Genomic DNA, 24,066 nt, shown 5'->3' on the forward strand with positions numbered 1-24,066 from the left:
GAATGACCAAGGTAACAAGACATCTCAGAAAGAAAATGAAAAATCTCCTGAAAATAAACTTAAATATACAGAAATATGAGATTTAAATGACAGAGAATTCAAGATTGCACTCCTGAAAAAAAATCAACGAGATGCAAGAAAACTCTTAATGACTGTTCAATGAACTTAGAAACAATCAAAGGATAAGAATATTTTTCCAAATTGATTTAAACTCTAAAAAAGAACCAAATAGAACTTCTAGAGATGATGAACTCTGTAAAAGAGATGAAGAATGAAATAGTAATCTGGGGAAATAGGGCTGACCAGAAGGAGGAAAGAATTAGTGATATCAAAGACAGAAATCTGGAAATGACATAGATGGAAGAAGAGAGAGACTTGAGAGTGAAAAAAAAATCAAAGCACAAGAAAAAGTAATGTAAGAATACTGGGTATACCAGAAAAAGAGAGGGAGAAGGGAACAGAGAGCATATTCAAACAAATTGTCGATGAGAATTTCCCAAATCTATGGAAAGAACTGGGTTATTGAATCCAAGAAGCAAATACTTAATTATCTCCTTTCGAAAAAGGACTTCTCCAAGACACGTTATATTAAAACTGCCAAAAATTAATGACAAAGAATTCTCAAAGCAGCCAAGGAAAAGATGGTAAACTATAAAGGAAAATTAATTAGATTCTCATTGGCCTTTTAAGCAGAAACTTTACAAGCTAGGAGGGCATGGCATCAAACACTCAAACTATTGAAAGAGAGAAATTACCAGCCAAAAATAATATATCCAGCAAAGCTCTCCTTTAGATATGAAGGAGAAAAAAAGACCTTTTCAGAGATACAGAAGCTGAGGGAACCTTCCATAAGACCTGCATTACAGGAAATAATGAAGGGGGTCATTCTACCTGAAACAAAAGGACAAAATAATACAAAAACACGAGTAAGATGACTGACAGACAGAAACAAGAAATTGCAACCCTTATTAAGAACAGGGTCTTATAAACTGAAGTATTATATAATGGTTAAAGGTCAAAAAACATTTTAAAAAGAGAAGACAACAGCTACTGCAACCTAGATATGAACTCAGAGCATAAATAGAGATAATTTGAGACAACAAAAACAGAAAAGGGGAGGAAGTAAAGGTCTGAATCTGCAAAGGGAAATGGAGATAAGACACAAGCAGAAGAAACAGGACTGCTGTATATATGAAACTTTCTTTTACATAAACTTAATGGTAACCACACAAAAAAATTCAGAACTGAGAAATATAACAAGATGGAACAGAAGGAAAAATCAAAGAATACCACCAAATTAAAATAACAGACAAAACACAAAAACATAGAAACAATGGAGACATTTAGCTACCATAAAATCTCATATATCAATAATTACCCTAACTGTAAATGGACTGAATGCACCAATAAAAAGGTGCAGAGTTACAGATTGGATCAAAACACAAAACCCAGCCATATGCTACCTCCAGGAGACACATCTCAGCTCCAAAAAGAAATTTAGACTCAAAGTGAAAGAGTAGAAAATGATACTCCAAAAAAATGGCATCCAGAGAAAAGTAAGTGTAGCCATACTTATATGTGACAAAACTGACTTCAAGATAAGAAATGAGAGACAAAGATGAACATTTCATAATGATAAAGGAACAATACATAAAGAAGACATAATACATCAATATATATGTTCCCAATCAGGGAGCACCAAAATACATAAAGCAACTAACAGAACTAATGGGAGAAAGTGACAAAGACATAATTATAGGAGGAGACCTAAAATACTCCACTGTCAGCTATGGATAGATTATCTAAGCAGAAAATCAATAAGGAAATATCAGCCTCAAGTGACACATAAGACCAACTGAACATAATCAACATTTATAGAGCCTTTTATCCCAAAACACCAAATTATACATTCTTCTCTAGTGTATATGGAACATTCTCAAGGATAGACCACATGCTAGGACATAAAACTAGACTCGACAAATTTAAGAAGATTGAAATCACATGAAGCATATTCTCTGACCATAATGCTTTGAAACTGGAGATCAGCTAAAAAAGGAAATGGGATAAACCACAAATATGTGGAGATTGAACAGCATATTACTAAAGAATGACTAGGTCAAAGAAGAAATAAAAAGAGAGATTGAGATACAGAGAAACAGAATGAAAATACAACATATCAAAATTTTTAGGATATTCTCAAAGCTGTAATGAAAAAGTTTGTATCATTACAGGCCTATCTAAAATAAAAACAGAAAAATCCCAAACAACTAATATTATATCTTAAAAACTAGAAAAAGAATGAAGCCCAAAGTCAGTAGAAGGAAGGCAATAATAAAAATTAGAGCAGAATTAAATGAAATTGAGAACAAAAAGATAAAAGAAAAAATTAATGCAACAAAGAACTGATTCTTTGAAAAGATCAATAAAATGACAAATCCCTGGCTGGACTCATTAGGGAAAAAAGAGAAAGGACACAAATTAAATCAGAAATGAAAGAGGAGAAGTTATGAAAGATACCACCGAAATACAAAGCATCATACAAGAATACAATGAAAGATTATATGCCACCAAATTCAATAACCTAGAAGGAATGGATAAGTTCTTAGAAGTACACAATCTTCCTAGACTGAATCACAAAGAACTGAATAATCTAAATAGACTCATCAACAGAAGGAAATTGAAACAATTATCAAAAACCTCCCAAAAAATAATAGTCCAGGACCAGAAGGCTTCACTAATGAATTCTACCAAAGATGATTTAATACCTGTTCTTCTCCAACCTTTCCAAAAATTGAAGAGATAATACTTCATTTTATGGGGCCTACATTAGCCTGATACCAAACCCAGTACAGATAACACACAAAAACGAAAACTATAGACAAATACTCTAATGAATATAGATGCAAAAATCCTGAACAAAATACTAGCTAATTGAATACAACAATACATTAAAGCCATTATATATCTTGGGTTCATTCCAGGGCACAAGAATGGTTTAACATACATGAATCAATTAATGTGATACACCACATAAACAAAATAAAGCATAAAAAGCATAGGACCATATCAATAGATGCAGAAAATGCCTTTGACAAGATACAGCATCCATTTATGATTAAAATACTTAATAAAATAGGTATAGAAGGAAAGTACCTCAACATAATAAAGGCCATATATGACAAACCCTCAGCTAATATCATACTTAATGGTGAAAAATTAAAAATCTTCTAAGATCAGGAACAAGGCAACACTGTACCCTATCACCACTCTTATTCAATATAGTGTTGGAAGTCCTAGCTAAAGAAATCAGGCAAGAGAAAGAAATAAAAGGCATGCAAATTGGGAATGAAGAAGTCAAATAGTCACTTTTTGCAGATGACATGATTCTCTACATAGAAAACCCCAAAGACTTCATCAAAAATCTATTAGAAACAATTAACAAATACAATAAAGCTTCAGGATACAAAATCAATGTATGAAAATCCATAGTGTTCCTATATTACTTACATTGATTTTTTAGAAGAAATGGAAAAAACTACTCATTTTACAATTGCAACAAAAAGAATAAAATACCTAGGAATAAATCTAACGATGCATATGAAAGACCTATACATTGAAAACTAAAAGACTTTAGTCAAAGAAATTGAAGAAGACACAAAGAAATGGAAAGATATTTTGTGTTTATGAACTGGAAGAATCAACATAGTTAAAATGACCTTATTACCCAAAGCTATATACAGATTTAATGCAATCCTCATCAAAATCCTAATGGCATTTTTTAATATATAGAACGACAACAAAAAAATCATCAGATATGTATGCAAGCACAAAAGATCTTGAATAACCAAAGCAATCCTGAAGAAAAAGAATAGGCCAGAGGTATTACTCTGTCCGAACTCAAATTATACTACGAAGAGACAATAATCAAAACAGAATGGTATTGGCAGAAAAACAGACACATGGACTAATGGAATAGAATTGAGATTCTATAAATACACTCCCATATATATGGGCAAATAATTTTTGATAATTTTTGACAAAGGAGCCAAAAAACATGCAATGAAGAAAGGAAAACCTCTTCAATAATTGGTGCTGGGAAAATTGGAAAGCCACATGCGAAAGAATGAAACTACACAGCCATCGGTCACTATACACCAAAATTAACCCAAAATGGATCAAAGACCTACATATAAGTCTGAGACAATAAGTTGCAAAGAAGAAAACATAGGTACTAAACTCAAAGACCTTGGATTTAGAGAGGATTTTATGAATTTGGCCTCAAGGTAAGGGAAGTAAAAGCAAAAATAAGTGAATGGGACTATATCAAACTAAAAACCATCTATACAGCAAAGGAAAGCATCAACAAGAGAAATAAGCAACCATCTGAATAGGAAAAGATACTTGCAAACAATTAAGAATTACCATATGACCCAGCAATCCCTCTTCTGTGTGTTTACCCAAAAAACTTGAAGAAAACATTTATCTGCAAAAATATGTGCGCCCCGATATTCATAGTAGCATTATTCATGGTGGCCAAGGCATGGAAACTGAAGTGTTCTTGAATAAATGACTTGATAAAGAAGCTGTGGTATATATATAACAATGGAATATTACTCAACCATAAGAAAAAATGAAATATTGCCATTTGCGACAACATGAATGGATCTTGAGATTGTCAGGCTAAGTGATATAAGTCAGGCAGAAAAACCTGAGAAGCATATAATTTCACTTATATCTGGGACATAAAACTGAAAGCAAAAAAACAAACATCACAAACAAACAGACTCATGGACACAGACAGCAGATTAGTGGTTACCAGAGGGAAGTGGGGGATGGGAGAGGTAGGTGGGAGTCACAAGGGTCAAATACATGGTGATGAAAGGAAATTTAACTTTGGGTGGTGAACACACAAGTCAATATACATATGACATATTATTGAATTGTACACTTGAAATCTTTATTAATCAATGTCACTCCAATAAATTTAATTTAAAAATAAAACAATAAAAGAAGCCAGGGTTTTCTAGAGAAACAGCTATTTGCAAATCTGGGGAAATATACAAAATGATCCTGATAAATCTTGCTATATTAGATAGCAAGAAAGTGAAAAAAGACCACCCGAGTCTTTATTAAAATGTTGTAGAACATATTTAAAAAGATTACAACTAGGATAATCTGAGCATTAATACAGATGATAACTGAAAAGGATTAAAACACATCAACTTTATTTAAATCTATGATTTCAGAATGATACAAAAAATAGTCACATGTAGTAAAAGATGCTAGAAAAGCAACTCCTCATTTTGAAAACTGGTAAATAAAGGGCAAATATCCATTTTTTCTGCCTCTTTTTCTATACAGCAGTAGGTAATTAAATAGCAGTTGTGATAAAATTTCTCCTTCCATAAGCAGTACTACAAGTAAATGAGAAAGGCTGATAGTATTGAGACACCATTTTTGTATTTCCTAAATGATAAAGAGTCTAGGAATTGACCACCAATGATACCTAAATTCACAAAGAGAGATAACCATACATATGGGCCTTCTGAAAAAGAACACACCTTCTATGAAAAAGTCTTGCCAAAGTAATAACATCTGAATCTGATTAAGCCTCTATATCCAGCTCCCAATTTACAGGAAATTCAAGGACAGAGGAACATGTTAAGCCTCACCATGGAGGGGGGGTGAAATTTACCAGACACATTGGATGATTCCATAGGAAAGATGGCCTGTTTTCTTTACCAATAGATTTCTAGGAAGAAAAAAATGAAATGAAAGAAGCTAGATAAAAAGAGATTTAAAGACATTATAGAGCAAGCAGAACTAAGCTGTCTAGCCACTCGGATTATAGATCTAAAGGAAAAGATTATCATAGAAGTCAGTAAAGAGTTTACTTTTGAAGGAAGTGAGAAGGTTATAATTAGGAGGAACCTGTGAAGTTCTTTGGGGGTAACTGGCAAGTTTCCACCTCCTAACCTGGGTGTCTGTTTCCCCCCTGATGGTGAAACTGTGCATTTGTTTTGTGTGGTTTTCCGTATTTCTGCTAACATTGATATTTTAAAATATTCAAATCTTTTTCTCTTAGCATCCTGGGAAGATTTAGGTTTCTTTTCATTATAGGATTTGATAGTCTCTTGACAGCAGTCTTTTCCAAAGTGTGTTCTTTGCTAAAGTATGCTAATAGTTGGCAAGAAAGAAAAAGATTTCATAGGCAAATTATTTTGGAAACATTGAGCTAAATAGTACTAAACAAGGATTTTTACAATATATCTTAACTATGCTTCGCAGAGTTGGCTATTAAGTTATCAAAATCTTTTCTTTCCTTTTTTCCTGGGCATAGGTAGGATTGGACCACATATCCAGCCTTTCTTGCAGTTAGGTGTGACCATGCAACTGAGTTTTGACAAGTGAAAGGGAAGTGGGAGGATATGTGTGATACCCCACTCCTGACCCTAAAGCCCATTATGCCTTCCTCTGTGCTCTCCATCCTCTCCAGTGAACTGGAAATGGGGATGACCAGAATGACTCTGGATGACAAGCTTGAAGATGGCAGACTCTCCATTGGCCTGGGTTCCAGATGACTGCACGAAGCAGAGCGTGTCCTTTCCCCACTGAGAAAACCCACTTAGGACTATTTTGTGGAGACAAATTTATATTCCATTTGAACCATTATAATTTGGAGTTATTCTTGCAAATTATATAAAACTACTATACTGTACAATATGACTAAGATTCTCAAACTTTTATATATTGATATAGCATTCCATATGACATATTTGGAAAATATGGACTTAACAGATTTAAAGACATAAATGAACGTGAAATTCTTTGTAAATTATAAAGTTATTAATTTATTATCTATATGAATCAATCATTCCCCTTGAAAACTCTTCTAGTAAGGGTTCCATACACTTTAAACAAATAGCTTTTGAGAATACATTAAATGCAATGTATTTCTGAACCAATGAATAAAACATCATCTCAGGGAAGATTTTCCTTTTATACTTTGAATTTTCAAGAGATCATACCATGTCTCTCCCAAAGACTTACATTGTAAAAGAATATGTTAAGGACTTAAAAGGAAATATAGTTATTTCATACTCCCTATAAAACAAAAGCATTTACTGAATTTGCCTCAGGGGATGTTAAGTGTGTTTTGGAAGGTAAGGTGGCAGGTGAATAGGTTGGTCTTAGTTGGAAATATATATATATATTTTTTCAGATGTTAAGTTATGATATATTAGTGGGTTGAGAACACAGTATTAATAACGTACTTTTATAATGCTTACTATGTGCCAGTCACTATTCTACATTCTTTAAATTAACTCATTTCATTGTCATAACAGCCTGATGAGGTAGATATATTATTTTACCCATTTTACAGATGGCACAGAGAGGTTAAGTAATTTCATCAAGATCATACAGTGAGAAAAGGGAAGAATCAAGTTTCCAACCCATTTGTATTATAGAGTCCATGTTCTTAACAACCATGCTATCTTGGTTCTGTTTAGTGGGTTGAAATCAGCACTTTTAAAACTGATGGAGCATAGCACAGAAAATGTCTGTCATATATTCAGTAAGAATTATTTCATGAAACTGTTATTTCTGATAATATATATGTCCATAAATAATAGTGCATGTGCTCATTTGTGATCTAAAATGTATTTCCTACAGTATGTGATGGTCAAAATGTTTAAAAGTCACCAATCTAATAAAAAAATGTTTATCAAAAGAATTTTTCCACTAAATAGACTGTTGTGGTCATTATTACAAAACTGAGTTTTTATTATATATATTTTTAATTTTGCAAGTATGAACTATAACTTTTTTTAAAGGGGTGAATGTTCACTCTTTCTAGAGTATTTCTATTATAAAAACTATTTTTTTAAATACCAGGGTAAATTTCAGGACAGAAAAATTATTAAGTTTGTACCTAGGGAAGTCACATTTATTTTCAATATATTTCAATATATTTCAAATGTAAACCTGTAAGAAAAAATTATTTCTTAAGCATATTCCCTTTCCATAGGAAGTGGGTTTGGCTGTAGGTTGGTGCCTGTATCCTATCCAGGTACACTGGATATAACCAGAGGGGAGAGCAACACAGTTGTCTGTGTCAACGCTTCATGTCTTAGAAGAACAATTACAATCAGAATATTCCCTTCCACAGGGTTCTGACAGAATAGGAAGTGGAGTCAAAACTCAGAAACTGTTGTTCACCATTTAGGCATAAGCTAACACACATCTATCATGGCCACAAATTGGAAGGAAGTAGAAGGTAGAATACCAAAGAGGTTACTCCAGCAGTAAGGCACAGGAAGCATTTCAGTATCTATGTTTTAACTCCTCTCTTCTAATGATCTTGGCATTTTCTTTACCTTAGCCAACCTCTTCTGTAGATACACCTAATACTAGAGTAGAGGTTCTCCAAGTGTGGTCCCAGGACCAGCAGCATCAACGTGATCTGGAAACTTGCTAGAAATGCCAACCATTGTACCTTATCCCAAACTCATTGAATCAAGAACTGCATGTGTGTGGGGGACCCACAACTCCCAGGGTGGGTCTCAGCAATCTGTATTTAAATGAGTCATCCGGGTGATTCTGATGTACTATCTACTTTTATAACCACTGTCCTCAAATCAGTTTCAACTTTACATGTATAATAACAAATTCCTAATTTCCTATCCTCAGTGTCCAGTCTTTCCTACCTCTGTTAATGGCAACTCCAGCCACCCAGAGTTCATGTCAAAAACTTTCAAGTCATCTTTGACTCCTTTATTTTTTTACTCCTTACAACATATCCTAAACAGATTCCGTCAGCTCTAATTTCAAAATACAATTTATGATCCATCTGTTTCTCACCATTTGTACCACTCCTACCTTGGTCAAAGTCACTATTACTTTTCACTTAGATTATAACAATAACCTTATAACTGATTCTGTTTTTCTCATTCTATAGTTTCTTTTTAACTCTAGGGCCAGAATTATCCTTTGAAAATAATGCAAATTAGATCACTTAACTCCTTTCTTCCATACCCTTCAATAATTTCTCCAACTTAGTATGAAAACCAAGTCTGATTCTGGTCCTACGCAATTTGGTCCTATACTACCTCTGAATGTTCACGGCCTTCTAGTCTCCTACTGTTCTATTCACCACTCTGGCCTCCTAGGTGTTCTTGGAGAATTCTAAGCATTCCCCTGTCTCAAGGCTTTGCTGTTGCTATTACTCTGCTGGCAGTGCTCTTCCTCCAGAATCTAAATGATTTGCTCCCTTACTTCCTTCAGTCATTGCTGCCTATTGGGCCTTCTTTGACCGTGCTATAAAAAATACCAGCAGCTCCACCATATCGATCTTTATCCCTCTGTATTTTTTTAATCCATATCACTTATCACTACCTGACATGCTATATATTAAAGTGATGCTTTTGAAATGTTTTGTTTTTGATTATATCTCTCTCTTCCTTGAGAATATAAGCTGAATGAGGGCTGGGACTTGGTCCAGTTGATTGCTGACATTCCTAGTACCTGGAATAGGCCAACTCCAGACTCTTCTTGATACTTGATACATAAATTTCAATCGACAGTATATTAGTAAATGACAACCCAAGCCTTGCCAGGGAACTCTGGCCTTCTCGTTGGCTCAAATAGAGAGAACATTTATCACTTAGCATCTGTAGGACTTCAGAATAGTTCATGAGTTTGATGAGATCAATGAATGTAAGTATTCTGAGTTCCTGGGAGTTTAGAAGTACAGTAAACTCTTATTATTAATGTTGTTTGCATAGTTTAAAAGATAGCATACAACAAAGAAATATTTACTATGACAGCATAGCAAACCTGATCAGAAATTAAAATACCACAAACTAAAATTACTTGGCAATCAGAAGAGACAGAAGTTGGATTCCCAGGCCCTACAGTGATGAGCTATTTTCTCCTCTACTTTATCCTAGATTTGAAGGCTCCAACAAGACATACAAACCTATGTATATAAGAATAGCCTCTTATAGCTTCTGCTTGTCTTTTGAGAGATCAAGTGGATAATAACAATGAGACTGAAAGCATATTCTGGATGTTGTCCTATACCCCAAATAATAGCAACAGGCAACATTTTAGAGTAGGAACATATGCCTAGTACTGTGGTGAACATTCCATAGGAGCTATCTCCTAAATCCTTTCTCCCTAAATCTAACCTACCAATAACCTAGATATACTTTCAATATTCTTGGTTTTACAAATGATGAAATCAAAGCTCAAAGAATATAACAATTTTATAGTAGGTGCTCAAGCCAGGATTTGATTTTGGGAATGCTAATTTGGTCCTCAGTATCTTCAACTATTATACTTGTAAAGTATCGGTACTTGTGGGATATTTTGAGATGAGATGGGGACAATGGGTAAAACAGTGCACCACAGAGCTGTACTGTGACTGTGGTTATTGTGACTGCTATTTGTTTTATCCTGGAAAGCATTTGGTATGGACAATGGTAGAGATGGAAAAGGAAAGAGAGGGAAGAAGGGAGGAAGGGAGGGAGAGGCGGAGAGAGGGAGGGCACGCATATTCAGATGTAAGGAACTATGGTTTATAAAATAACCAAAAAGCAAGATAAATAGCAGACTGAAGAAGGGGAGAGTCAGCTAGGGATAGAACAGTGAATAAGGCTTGCTGTCTGCCTTTGAGGAACCCACAGATGCTCCCAGGATAGGAGCTCACTTGTCAGATTTAGGGAGTTAATTGGAAGCAGGAGTGCCAGACACATGTCTCAGTATAATGGGACTGACAAGAGCAGGGATAGAAGCTATGATATCATCAAAATGATATAATGTTCCTCATAAGATTTTGCTGGCCTATTGCTAAGAGGAAGTTAGGATGACGCATGAACGTCAGGAGAGTATTGCTTACCTAAGATGTCTGGGTAAAGATTTTATAATGGTCACGGACATCCCCGTATAATCCTTCTGACTAGTATTTTATGACACTAAGAAGTTGCAAAGGTACATATTTATAATCCAATCAAAGGCCTTGGAACATATAAATGATATATGTGATATCCAATTAGAGAATCTGAGGTCATCACCTGTTTATATTATTGTTGGGGATTGCGAAAGAAGAAAGAAAGACCAAAACATTAAAACCTGTGTTTACAGTATGTGAAGGTTATCCTACAAGTGACTTTTTAGGTTTTGAGTTTCCTCAAAAACATCAGTCATGAAAGAAAGAAAGAAAGAAAGAAAGAAAGACTGAAGAGACTAAAGAGATATGATCATTAAAACCAAAATCAAAGGACTATAAATGCTAAAAGGGTATTAATGGGACCATTGGGAACATGGGAATGTGGCCTATAAGCTGTAAGTATTATATCAATATTATATTTCCTGAATTTATTAACTGTGCTGTGATTGTGTTAAAAAATGTCCTTGAACTTAGGAAATGCATACTGAATTATCAATATGAAACAGAAAATGGTCATAATGCCTTCAACATATGCTCAAACGGTTCAGAAATAATAGTATGTATATGTGAAACACATATGCCATTTTTTTCATGTGTGTGTGTGAGACTGTGTGCAGAGAGATGGCAGAGGGCAGAGAGTTAATCGAGCATTATGTGGCAAATTTAAGTATTGATGGTGTGAATTTTATGTAAGTTTTAAACATTTCAAAATAAATCTTTTTCAATAAAAGAGAACTATAAATGGCACTGGCACACCAATATTCAGGAGACACTAATGAATCACGAAAATGAAGCAAGTATCTGTAACTTTCTCTATGCCACTCCAAGAATCCTTAAGTGGCAACTTCTATTTGAATTGAGGGTACGCTAACTCAAAATCAATTACTTTCCCTCTCTCTCCTTTCTTTTTCTCTTCTCCTTCTTCGGCTTCTTTTATTTTCCATGTGATGCTTGCTTCTCTTTCTTCACTCTAATCCCCAACCATTAAAGGACTAAATGAAAAATCAAGCCAAAATAAGCAATAAACTGCACTGGGGCTCTTCCTACCTGTGATGGGCCCCAGAATGCTGTATGGAATGAGGATCTCAGGACAAAAGTTCTGGTCTTTGCCAGCAGTACAGGAGTGCTGGGCTGGCCGTCAGATGTCACAAGACTAAAGGAGTGTCACTTCTGTGATATTCTGTTTTACTGTTTGTGCCCATCTCCACTCCCAGTCCCCACCATGAACCACAAAGGAAAGTGTCAAACATTACATCTAGAATGCAACTGGGATCTCACACCCCTCCTGCGTTTCCTCTCCCACCAAAGATTACTGGGCCTCTTTCCTCTCAAAAGAATCTTATCCTTGGTTAGCGAAAGCTACCTGATCTACTAGAGGAAGAAGTGGTATTAAATTCTACGTGGGGGCTGACAACATAGAGGGCGTTTCCAGGAAACCCTGATCTGGGTTTATTCTTTCTACTCACACATTGTTCTAGTCTCTCACATTGAATCTTTTCTTCTTTCCCTCCCCTCTCCTGCTCATTGCTCCTCTATTCTCCTTTGCCAAACTAACCTTTACTTATCTCTGAGGTCCCATGTGAATATTCTCATCCTAGAAAACTTTACTGATCCTCCCAGGGGTTAGAAAATGTGCAAACACATGCTCTCAGGACACCCTGTGCTTTTTAACACCTTTGGCTCTGTTGAAATTGATTAGGAATATTCTGCATTCATCGTTAGACTGTAGGTTCCTTGAGGACAAGTTATCTTTGTTGTCATAGCCCCGGTGTCTAACATGGGATTTTCACATAGTAGGCTCTTAATACTGGTTGAATACAATATTTATAGTTTATTTCTGTACTTGTGTGCTAGTCACTGTGCTAAATGATTTACACATATCAATCTCTGCTCTAACCTCTGAGTTGTGCACTGTTTTCAATTTTCCTGACTTATCAAGGTTAAATAACTTGCCCAAAGTGCCAGTGCTAAGGAGACAGAAAGAGAAGAGAATACAATGCATTTGGGCTGTTTCTAAATCTTAAACTTATTCCTATAATTGTTTACTAGGCATTACTGTGTACTTAACACTTGTCTTTCAGAATAGAAATTAGCATTTAGAAAATAAAATAATGCATGTAGTCAAATTGCATTTTATCTGAGGACTTTCTGGAACTGAAAAAAAATGGGGAATGAGAATACGGCCTATGTAACATCTGTAATTATAAACTAATTTGAAGGTAAACACATCCATCATATTTGTATCTGCAACTTCAGAATTATTTTTTTCTACTGCTACCATATGTAGCATTTTAAAACTTAAAAAACACCCTATAGATAAATATGAAAAACTAAGGAATACTAGTGTACTGCAATAAATCTAATACAGTAAAACACATTACGCCCTCCTTTAAGAAAACATAGTTCACTGAAAATTATTCATAGATATTTTTCAAGGTGGTATGTATATTGAAACCTGAGAGAAACGCATAAATTTTAAAAAGGTGAAGTGTGTACAAGAATCAGCAAGACATGTCTCTGTCCATTATGACTCATCAGATGTGCCATTTTGTGGAGAGGCTCCCTGGCAATCAACGCTGTAATACACCATGGGAGTAAATACATTTTCATATTCTTTTTTCATGCAACCACCTAGGAGGATTGAAATGATGCAAAGAAGGACTTGTAGGATAACCTTTACATACTGTAAACACATGTTTAAAATTCAAAGTGAAAACCTGGCCTTTTCTTCTTGTGTGTGAAACATACAATTGGGATGGAATAGAAATCACAAGTAAAATAGAATATATATCACAAACCCAAGTCCAAAACCACTAACATATAGTAGTTTGATACTAAAGTTTTAATAGCCATAATAATGAAATATCATTGACAGTAAAGATAGATCTCACATGGATCAGGAGGAATTAAGTAATTTCAAAAAATTAAATTTTATTTGTCTCACTATTTAAAAAAGTTAAAGTAGTCATTCTTTTCATAATTCTTGAAGAAAACTCTGTATCTACTTTTACAAAGCTATGAGTAATGAGAAATATTTATTATACATGAATTTGGGTTCAGGGTCTGATGTTTTAAATTTTTCAATATTACTAATTTTTGATGCATTTGTAGTACCAATAAAAATTATATTTGACATTCCAAAATGTAATTCTTATACTCACTTATATCGATCAGTAAACTGAGCGTCAAAGAGTGTCAGCAGTCCACCAAAGTCACACAGCATAGTAAGCAGAATATAAACCAGGATTTTGAGAGCCTCTTCTTGTTATCTTCATGAATGTCAAGAACTGTATCAAGTACTGTCTTTATATGCCAGCTTTATGAATAATGTTTTACCAATATTAATTCAATAGCAAGAAGAATAATTTTTTAGCAGTGGCTAATTTGCCTTCATTCCCCATTCTAAATTATATAGGTGATCGGAGCCTGCCAAGTATACTATTCAATGATCTGGATGTTTTTATGTCAAAATGACCCCATAAAAATAGTTAGAGATTTCAAGAACATATTTTAAGCACATCGTGATTATGAAGGGGACAATGGCAGACATCTATGTCCTAAAAAACTAAAGTCATTGCCTTTAGATATAAAAGTCATGTTTCTTCACTCATGGATTTACTCTACATAAGTCACAATTAAGTGAAGACAATGAAATGAGATCCATTTGAGAATACTCTGAAGAACAAATACAAAATAGTATTGTCCATACTGCAATTGTGGGGTATCCAGGAGAGGGGCGGAGTTCATACTGGAATGTGCCAGGAGAGAGCAGCTCGCATCTAAATGAAAACAAAGAGCCATCAAGTTCCAACACATTATTAATTACCCAAAGTTTGGAGCTATTCAATCAAGTGCCACTGGAAACAAACTGAAAATTGGTGGAGCACTAAATAGATGACAGACTCTGGAATGTGAGTCAGTGAGCCTGAGGAGAGCTGATGACTGTTGAAGCAAAGAGTCTTTGGGGGTGACAGACACAAGTGTGGCATAAACAAAACTCCTTGTTGCAAGGATCCTCCACTTCCCATTGACACAGACGCCGAAGTGATTAATATGTGTAAAGGAGAATTGGGAGTGCATTCCCTTGGGAAACATGATGCATTCTCTGAGCTTGAAGGCCCAATTCCACCAGAAAGAGGCAAAGGAAAGCAACATATCTAAATGTGGGAGAGAGTAGGCCATACTCTAAGTTTGGAAACTGAAATACAGTTAATGGAGGCAAAATTTCAGAGCATTCTATTGAATAGACATGACAAATTCTCATAAATTCAGGAGAGCTTGCTACATTTATGAACAAATTAGTTCAAGCTGAAAGACTCTGGCTTTCGAATTAGGCTGTTTCAAATTTAGAGCGTACAACCTCAGGTATTAATGAGTCTGATTAGTTATTTCACTTCTGCATCTTTCACTTTGCTCACTAAAAAGTGGAGCTAATAATGCTATGAGTATTAAATGATACAATGCATACCAAATGCTTAGCACAGAGAAACACTGTTTAGTTTTGTCTTTTTTTAATTCTCCTTTACTTAGAAGAGCAGTTCCAAGGATTCACTGAAACCAATGGTCTATACTGTTTCAAAAATGCCCATTTTGCTTCTGATGTGTCCTGAATTCTAATGAAATTGATGGAGTTAGGAGTAAATAAAAAGTATCTGCTTTGGTTCCTGTATGATTATGTGTGTGGAGTTGGGAGAGAGGGAGCGAGGAGGAGAAGGAGCAAGAGGAGGAAAAGGAGAAGAGGAAAAGAGAGAGAACAAAAGAGTGCTAAAGGTATGGGAAAATAGCCACTCTCTGTGGGACAAGCCTGCAGGGAATTCCCAAGTCTTCTGGGAAGAATAGCTCAGTAGAGAAAGAGCAAAAGAATACATAAGTGAAGACCCACCTACGAGCAGTGAAAATCATCCCATATGCTTCTGGTAGAGTCCTCCTTGTTATGCATTAAATTCTCTAGCTTTTATTAAAAAGCAAAGCTTTATAAAAGCATTAAAAATGAATTTCTTTGAGCTAGATGTTTGTTGATGCCGTATCAGATGGGAGGTAAAAAACAAGAGAAAAATCTCTAAGGTTTTCTTTAGAGGGTTGTAAATCATTGAATTATGAGTTACACAGATATTTACAAGCTTGGCCTAGATAGAGTATAGCAATCTATAAATGCCATTCAACTGATTTATGGCACAACTGTTCTAACACATTAACAATAGCAGGAAACGTATTTAATTTATTCTCAGGGATGCACATTTACATTATTCACAAGGAGCCATTTATAGGAAAATGTGCAACCCTTAAACTAAAGTGAATGCATCTCTAGTGGGTTTTGAACAGTTATAACTGTCTAATAAATGCTTGTATCCTAACTTACTGTACAAGCCAATGTAAATATTCACTAGCTATCCTGTAAGTACTTTACTCTGTGAATTAGTGAACAGTTCTGGAACATGAGGCAGAATCTGTAGACCAAAGTTGTATGAGTCCTGAAATAATCTTTTATTCCTGATTCTCTACTCCAGACTTGTCAGATGTAGCAGGGTGGTAATTTCAAGGTTCTAAGGATCTCTTAGTATTTTTGGCTACTGTCTTGAAAATGTACTGTCTAGCAGACTACCAAGTCACTGATCTAATTTGCACTCTACATGTCAAGACAAAAGTTATGTTCTGGGCCTAAATTCCTTGTAAAAATATACACATGCATACAGCTGGGAGACTGAGGTGAAGAAGAAAGAGAAAAAAGAAGAAAAAGGAGGAATAATGTAGGAACAGGTTTGAGAGGGAGTGAGGGAATAAAGGAGTAAGAGATGTAGGAAAAGGGAGCTCCATGCTAAATCACAAGGGGTTTCATGTGTTCTATCATTTATTTTTCTCGGAACCCACTGAGGTATAGTTGCCTAGGTAACTATGTTATATATATGTAAAAAGTGAGGACTATTCCTCTAGGTATAGTTTAATTACAATTCTAATAGTCAATCTCATACCAATAAACACTGTAGCCCCAATTTAAAATAATTAAACTGAACTGCCAAAACTGTGTGCCCTTGGCAGGTCTTAAATTAGAAAACTCAGTGAACAGATTATTACTCTTTTACAAATTTAGACAGCTAAGTTTTGTAAAATGGAATTATATTATGTGTTTAAGTCAATACATTTCATTGACTTTGGGTATTTTTTCTTGATGATACCTCCAGTTTCTCTAAATATATACACTCTGTCTCTTGGCCATTGATCAAGTCATGTCTTGTCAAACTGAAAACATTTAAGTGAACTAGAAGCTAACTCTTATGAATTCCCAGATAAGTTCTATTGTAGTGATATAATACCTACAAACAATCACCATCTTTTACAAAAAACAAAACAAAATAAGACTATTCTTTTCCTCCTTTTGCATATTGGACCTTCTTCTACTAGTAAATGACTTTCACAGCTAGCTCATACAGCTGAGGCATTTTAAACACACACACACACACACACACACACACACACACACACACACAACTATTTCCATGAATTAAAAGACCATTCTCTGAGACCTGATAGATATTGAAGAGTTCCATGATCTAAAATTGGTTTAAAGCCAAGGAATCAGAATTCGATTTTACAAGTGTTTGATAATAAAGGCAGAACTCTATTATTCTAAAAGCTACCATGACAAAGATTGTGTACCACAACATATTTCCATGTACCCTTCAATTGTCCGTGGCATCAATAATTTGTTGTATTAATTACAATGATGCTCTAAGTGCAAAAAGTTGCCCAACAAAAAAGTCAGCCCTTTCCTTTCAAACTAAGGGTCATTCTCCATGATAATGAAATATAAAAATGTATTATAGTTAATAAAGTCATTCTTATTACTTTCATGAATCTGATTGAAGTCAATTCATTTTATTTTGATATAAGATAAATACAAGATGAGATACACCTGGAACTGTTCAATATTAGATGAGTATGTTTAACTATTACGATAAGATTTGGGTTTCAGGAGCTTTAACTGCTCATCTGAGCAATCAGAAGATGATGTTTGAACACACAGCTAAATGATGTTTAATTAAAGGAATATCTTTAATGAAAGTTATTAGGAGTGTGCAGTTTTTCAAATCACATGTTAATTCTATATGCTGACAACTCAAAAATAATTCCTTAGTCTGCCATTCAATATCGTAATTCCCCGCCCTCATTTAACTGAGTCCCTGCAGTTTGTTAACAGCTACACTGTATTCCAGGTAAGATAGTCCCTGGGGGATGCTCCGCCATCATGCTTTGGACCTGTGTTGCATGATTTTCTAGATACTCTCCCTGCTTGCAAGATATATGACTTGTACTAGGTGTCTTTTGCAACCTCTTGGATTTACAATAATCTCATTCTTTTGAACCTACGATAAGATTTAAAAGGTGAAATATATTTAGTATTGTTCTGTTTTTTCCACTTTTCTAAACAATTTTTTTCTTCACTGATATTCCGAGTTTTAAAAAATTAGGACAATGTAATACATATCTTTGAAAGTACCGAGCAATGTATAAGCTCTCTAAAGCTTATATTCAATAATTTAAATATTAAATAAGCATCTAACATAACCTTTACCTAAAGAAGTTTGTAATAAATGACATTGTTTTTTAAAATTTTGTGTGATTAATAAGTCATTCATGATGAATATATATCTATCTATATCTATACTTATATATATATATCATTGCCACATATGGAAGTGTGTATGTGTGATTGTGTGTGTTTATACATACATAGATATATATATTTAAAATTAGATGCCTCCAAAAGAGCAATTAGCAAAAGCGGATGTTTACTTATCTATAACAGATAGTTCACTCTGTTTTAAAGTGAAAGTTCTCTACTTCACAAGCCAACAGAGTAAATTTGTAAATTATTCTGGATTAATATTTGAAAAAGTTTTAAGCTTTTTCATGTGAAATTGATGTGAAATTATACAAATAAAAAACGTGTTAGGAATCAGGTTTTTTGTTTGTTTGTTTGTTTACATGTTATGTCTCTCTCATCACTCCTTTGAGGAAGTATTTATCTCTTGGATGTTGCGATATGCCTGCTTCAGCCTTCTTAGCCGGCCATATGGCATAAATATGATAGTATTAAAAGACTTATGGAACTCACTACTACTTCCTATGAAAAGATATGGTAAAGAAAGGAGAAACATCAACAGATTGACAAATGAAAGGAGCAGGTGTGGCATTTTTCTATTTTCTTATAATTAAATGTCCTTTTAGAATAGATAATGGAGTATAGGAAAGAGAAGGATTTGGATTTTGGAGGCCATGACACACATCGCAGTGATGAAATATCATAAGGAAAGGAGTTCATCTCATCAAGACTGGAGACACTGGGTTTTCTACTAAAAAATGCTTTTAGCACTAGCGAATTTACCATAGTAATGACATATAAGGTTAATGTTTAAAAATTAACTAATATTTGGACAACAATAGCAACAAACATTGGGAAAGTAAAAAATAGCAATTTGATATAGAATAGCACCCAAAACACAAAAACAGAGGTAATAAGTTAAGAAATGCAAGACTTCTATATTAAAAACTATAAAAACATTGTTGAAAGAAATTAAAGAAAACTTTAAAAATGGAGCGCAATACCCTGTTCATGAATTGGAAGATTATTGTTAAGATATCCATCCTCTCAAAATTGATCTATAGATTGCATGCTGTATCAAACAAAAACAGCAGGACTTTTGGACAAAATTGCCAATTCAATTCTAAAATTTATATGGAAATGCAAAAGACAGAATATAACAATCTTGAAGAATTTTTTATTAACAGATTTATATTAACAGATATATATCAAGATTTATATTAATATATTTCCATTTTTATTTTAACTCTACAGTAATTAAGATTGTGATATTGGTATGTGAACTGATAAGATGATCAATTGAATCAAATAGATAGTCCAAAAACAGTACCGCAGGTAACTAACTGTTCCCTTGATAGCATACAAAGACAACAATGTAATTCAATGGGATGAAAAGAAGTTCTCTTCAACAAATGATGCTGGAGAAACAGATTGTCTATAGGCGGGTGGGAAACATTCATCCTATAGTATGTACTCTTGGTGCATCATTCAAATTCCTTTGGATATTTTTACCAGCTCTGAGAACCCTTTTCTCTGCTTCTGCATGCTTTGCTGCAAATGACTTGCACCTGAGACTTCCATATGATTGCCCTTGGACAATATCTTACCTTTCTAAAACCCTCTGGAAAATAAAAACTGCTGACAAGATTTAATCCCCTCTTCCAAAAAGACAGCCTACAGCTGGTAAATGACTAGTGGCAGTGTACATGAGCCTAGTTCCTTTGCCTCAAAAAGAAAGGACAACTCTATGGTATAATTATATTCTAGAGCTCCTTTCAAAGATCAGGCTGGGGTAGGGACTTCATTTTAAATGGCATCCTTGTTTCATTCTTTCCCTTTTCAATTCTGCTTCCCCACTACTTTATTGGTTCCTACTGGGAATATTTCCTTAATAAATTACTTGCACTAAATTATCGGCTCAGGATCCAACTTTGGAAGAACCTAACTTAAAACACTTTAAACCATACGACACATGCAAATTTTTGAAAGGAATCATACATCTAAATGTAAAAGCTAAACTTATAAACATTTTAGAAGGAAATATAGTAGAGTGCTTTTATGGCCTTGAGTTAGGCAAAGATTTCTTACAGGACAAAATAGATATTAACCATAAAATAAGAAAATAAATTATACGTCATCAAAACTAGAATCTTACTAAAACAAAACAACCCACTGTACTGAAGGTAAAAAGACAATCTAGTGGTTGGAATAGAAAATATTTACAATGCATATATCTGACAAAAGGACTTACATCCAGAATATATAATGGACTTCTCTAAAATAAAATAAATATCGGAGCATGACATAAGATGGCAGAATAGGTGGTTTTTGAATTCAGTTCCCCTGACAGAAAGACCCTTAGTAACTATCCACAGACAAGATGGCTTTGTGAAAATCCCAGAACCTAGCAGTGAGTCTGACAAACCCCCTTAGTCCATAAAATCTGAGAAATACTGCATTACGAGGGCAAGAAGAATGGTTTCCCTTTGACTGTGTTGTCCCTCCCCCAGAATGGCAGAGCTGCGTCCAGAGGGTTTCCCTGAGCCTACAGTTTCTCCACTGGGGAAAAAAGAGCCTGAGATAGGCATCCAACTTTCTCAGTGTTACAGGACACTTCCCGGAGGCCCACTTAGCTCTTGCCTCATTGGGATGACTGGGAGAATCAGCAAGCAAGACTACTGGAAATCAGCTAGGGTTGGAGGAGGGAGATGGGGCTCACAACAACCAGTGTGTGAACTTGGCAGACCATGTTTATGCTGCCAGTGGCACATGAGCAGAAATGCCAACCAGCTGCTCTGCCTATCTGCCTAGGTGAGCTGGTGGCCCCATCTTCCCTGGGAATTTGGTCAGCATTCTGTCCAGTTTGGATCCCCAGCCAATGAGCCTTCTTGGCCATGGCGCCTATTTTGCAGCCCCGACTTTTACAGTAAAGCAAGTCAACTGCCCTGCCCAAATATAGAGCATAACCTCTGGCCCTGACTATGGAGCCTGAAAATAATCAGGGGCATTCTTGGAGCTCAGCTTACATTACCATACTGTGATGCTCGGCATACAGCCCTGCCTGGTGACAGAATCCATCCTACGGTCTTGCTCAATTGCTGAGCACAGTTTGTGGCCTCTTCTAGGCAAAAATCCAATCATGGACTCAAATAAATGACACTTCCCTGTCATGAAACATAGCCTACAACCCTGTCCAACCATAGGTGATTGCAGAGGCCATGTAGTGGCCCTGACAGATGAGCTCCCTGCTCTACCAGGGAGCCCAGTCATAGTCCACTTGAATGTAGAGCCTATTCAGCAGCTCCTCGACCTCAGACCATAAGCAAGAGCCTGTCCATCTACAGAACAAACAGTAAGCCTCATCTGCCTGCAGACACTACCAGCTGACCCATCCAGAACTCCCAACTAAATTGACTACTGAAGGTCTTTCCCTGATGAAGGGAACCTCTAAAGGCTGGAAGAAGAGAACACTTCCCCAGATGTAATGATACCAATGCATAGATAATAAGACCACAAAGAATCAGGTCAAATAACTGATTCTAAAGAAATGGAGATCTGTAAACACAAAATAGTCACAATAATCTTCCTAAAAAGTTCAGTGAATGTACAGACAACTAAACAAAATTTGGCAGTCAATGCACAAACAAAATGAGAAGTTCAAGGAAGAAAGAGAAACCATCCAAAAAAACCAAAAAACAAAAAACCAAAAAACCAACAAAAAACAACACAGAAGTGTTAGAGCTAAAGAATACAATAATTGAACTTAAAAATTCAATAGAGAGATTCATCAACAAAGCAGAGGAAGAATCAGTGAACTCAAAAATGTCACCTAAAATTAACCAATTAAAGAAGCAAAATGGAAAAAAGTAAAAAGAGTAAAGAAAGCCTATGGTACTTACGAGACAACATCTAAAGAAACAGTACGTAGTTGTGCCATGTAATGACATTTCAGTCAATAATGAACTGCATATACAATAGTGGTCTCATAAGATTATAATGGAGCTGTAAAATTTCTATTGTCTTGTGACATTGTGGCCCTTATAATGTAGTAATGCGACATATTATTTTTGTGTTTGTGGTAATATCGGTGTAAACAAACCTATTGTGTTGCCAGTCATATAAAAGTTTATATACAGTACATAATCCTTGATAATGATAATAAACAAATATGTTTTAGTCTATCAACTTACTATATTATAATTTTTAGTGTTATTTTACAGTGTATTCTTTCTGCTTTAAAAAAATATATATGTTTGCTATAAAACAGTATGCCACATCATGCATTACATTATTTTCTCTTATGCTTGATTTAATCTTGTGTTGATGTATATGATAACATGCTATACAGGCTTGCAGCCTAGGAGCAATAGACTGTACCATATGCTTAGGCATGTAGTAGGCTATATCATCCAGGTTTATGTAAGTATATGATGTTTGAACAACAACAAAATCAACTAATGACATTCTCATAGTATGACCCCATCATTAAGTGGCACAATGGTATGCATTGTAGGGTTCCTACGATGAGAGAAAAAGGGACAGAAAATTTTAAAAATAGCTGAAAACTTTCCAAACAGAGACAAATGGACATTTAGATTCACAAAGCCCAAATATTCCCAACATACTGGACCTAAAAAGAGTTTAACCAAGACACATACATTATCAAAAATCAAAGTCAAAGAGAGAATTTGGAAAGCACAATGTAAACATATAAAAGCATATGAATGTGTAAAAATCACCAATAAAGTAAATATATAGTCAAAGTTAAAAACTCTAGTATTGTAATAGTGGTGAATAAATCATTTTCAATTCCAGTTTAAAAGTTAAAATAAAAGTTATTAAAAATAACTATAATTCCAATAAATTTGTTTTTAAAGACACAACATTAAAAAGATATAAATTATAACAGCAATGACTTAAAATGTGAGGGGGGAGGAAGATAAAAGTATGGAGTTTTTGTATACTATCGAAGTCAAGTTATTATTGGCTTAAAATAGGATATTATCTCTATCAAGCATTTTATGTTAGCTCCAAGGTAACAAGGATAAAATCTGTAGCAGATACACAAAATATTAAAAGGAACCAAAGTGTACCACCACAAAAAGTCATTAAATTACAAAGACAGACAAGAGAGGAAGAAGCAAAGGAACTACAAAATAGAACACAATTAACAAAATGGCAATAGTAAGACCTTATTTATCCATAATTATTTTAAATATAAATAGAGTGGCTGAATGGATAAAAAAAAAAAAAAGATATAGTGTTATGCTGTCTATAAGACACTTTAGCTTTAAAGACACACATAAGGTAAAAGTGAAAGGAGGGAAAAAGATATTCCAAGAAAACTGAAACCAAAAGAGAGCAGTAGTGGCTATGTTTATATCAGACAAAATAGACTTTAAGTTAAAATAGTCATGAGAAATTTTAAAAAGCCATTAATAATAAAGAGGTTAATGTATCAAGAAGATGTATAAATTGTAAATATTTGTGCACCCAACATTGGAGCACCTAAATA

General features: G+C 34.7%; 1 protein-coding gene across 2 annotated transcripts in view; it reads right to left on the minus strand.

Moving 5' to 3' along the window:
- The window catches only part of THSD7B (thrombospondin type 1 domain containing 7B), a 793,340-nt gene that overhangs the window by 66,806 nt on the left and 702,468 nt on the right, over nucleotides 1–24,066 (minus strand). The gene's annotated exons all lie outside the window — the stretch shown is intronic.

The sequence above is a fragment of the Pteropus vampyrus genome, unplaced genomic scaffold (genome assembly GCF_000151845.1).
Source record: "Pteropus vampyrus isolate Shadow unplaced genomic scaffold, Pvam_2.0 Scaffold17, whole genome shotgun sequence".
Lineage (NCBI taxonomy): Eukaryota > Metazoa > Chordata > Mammalia > Chiroptera > Pteropodidae > Pteropus > Pteropus vampyrus.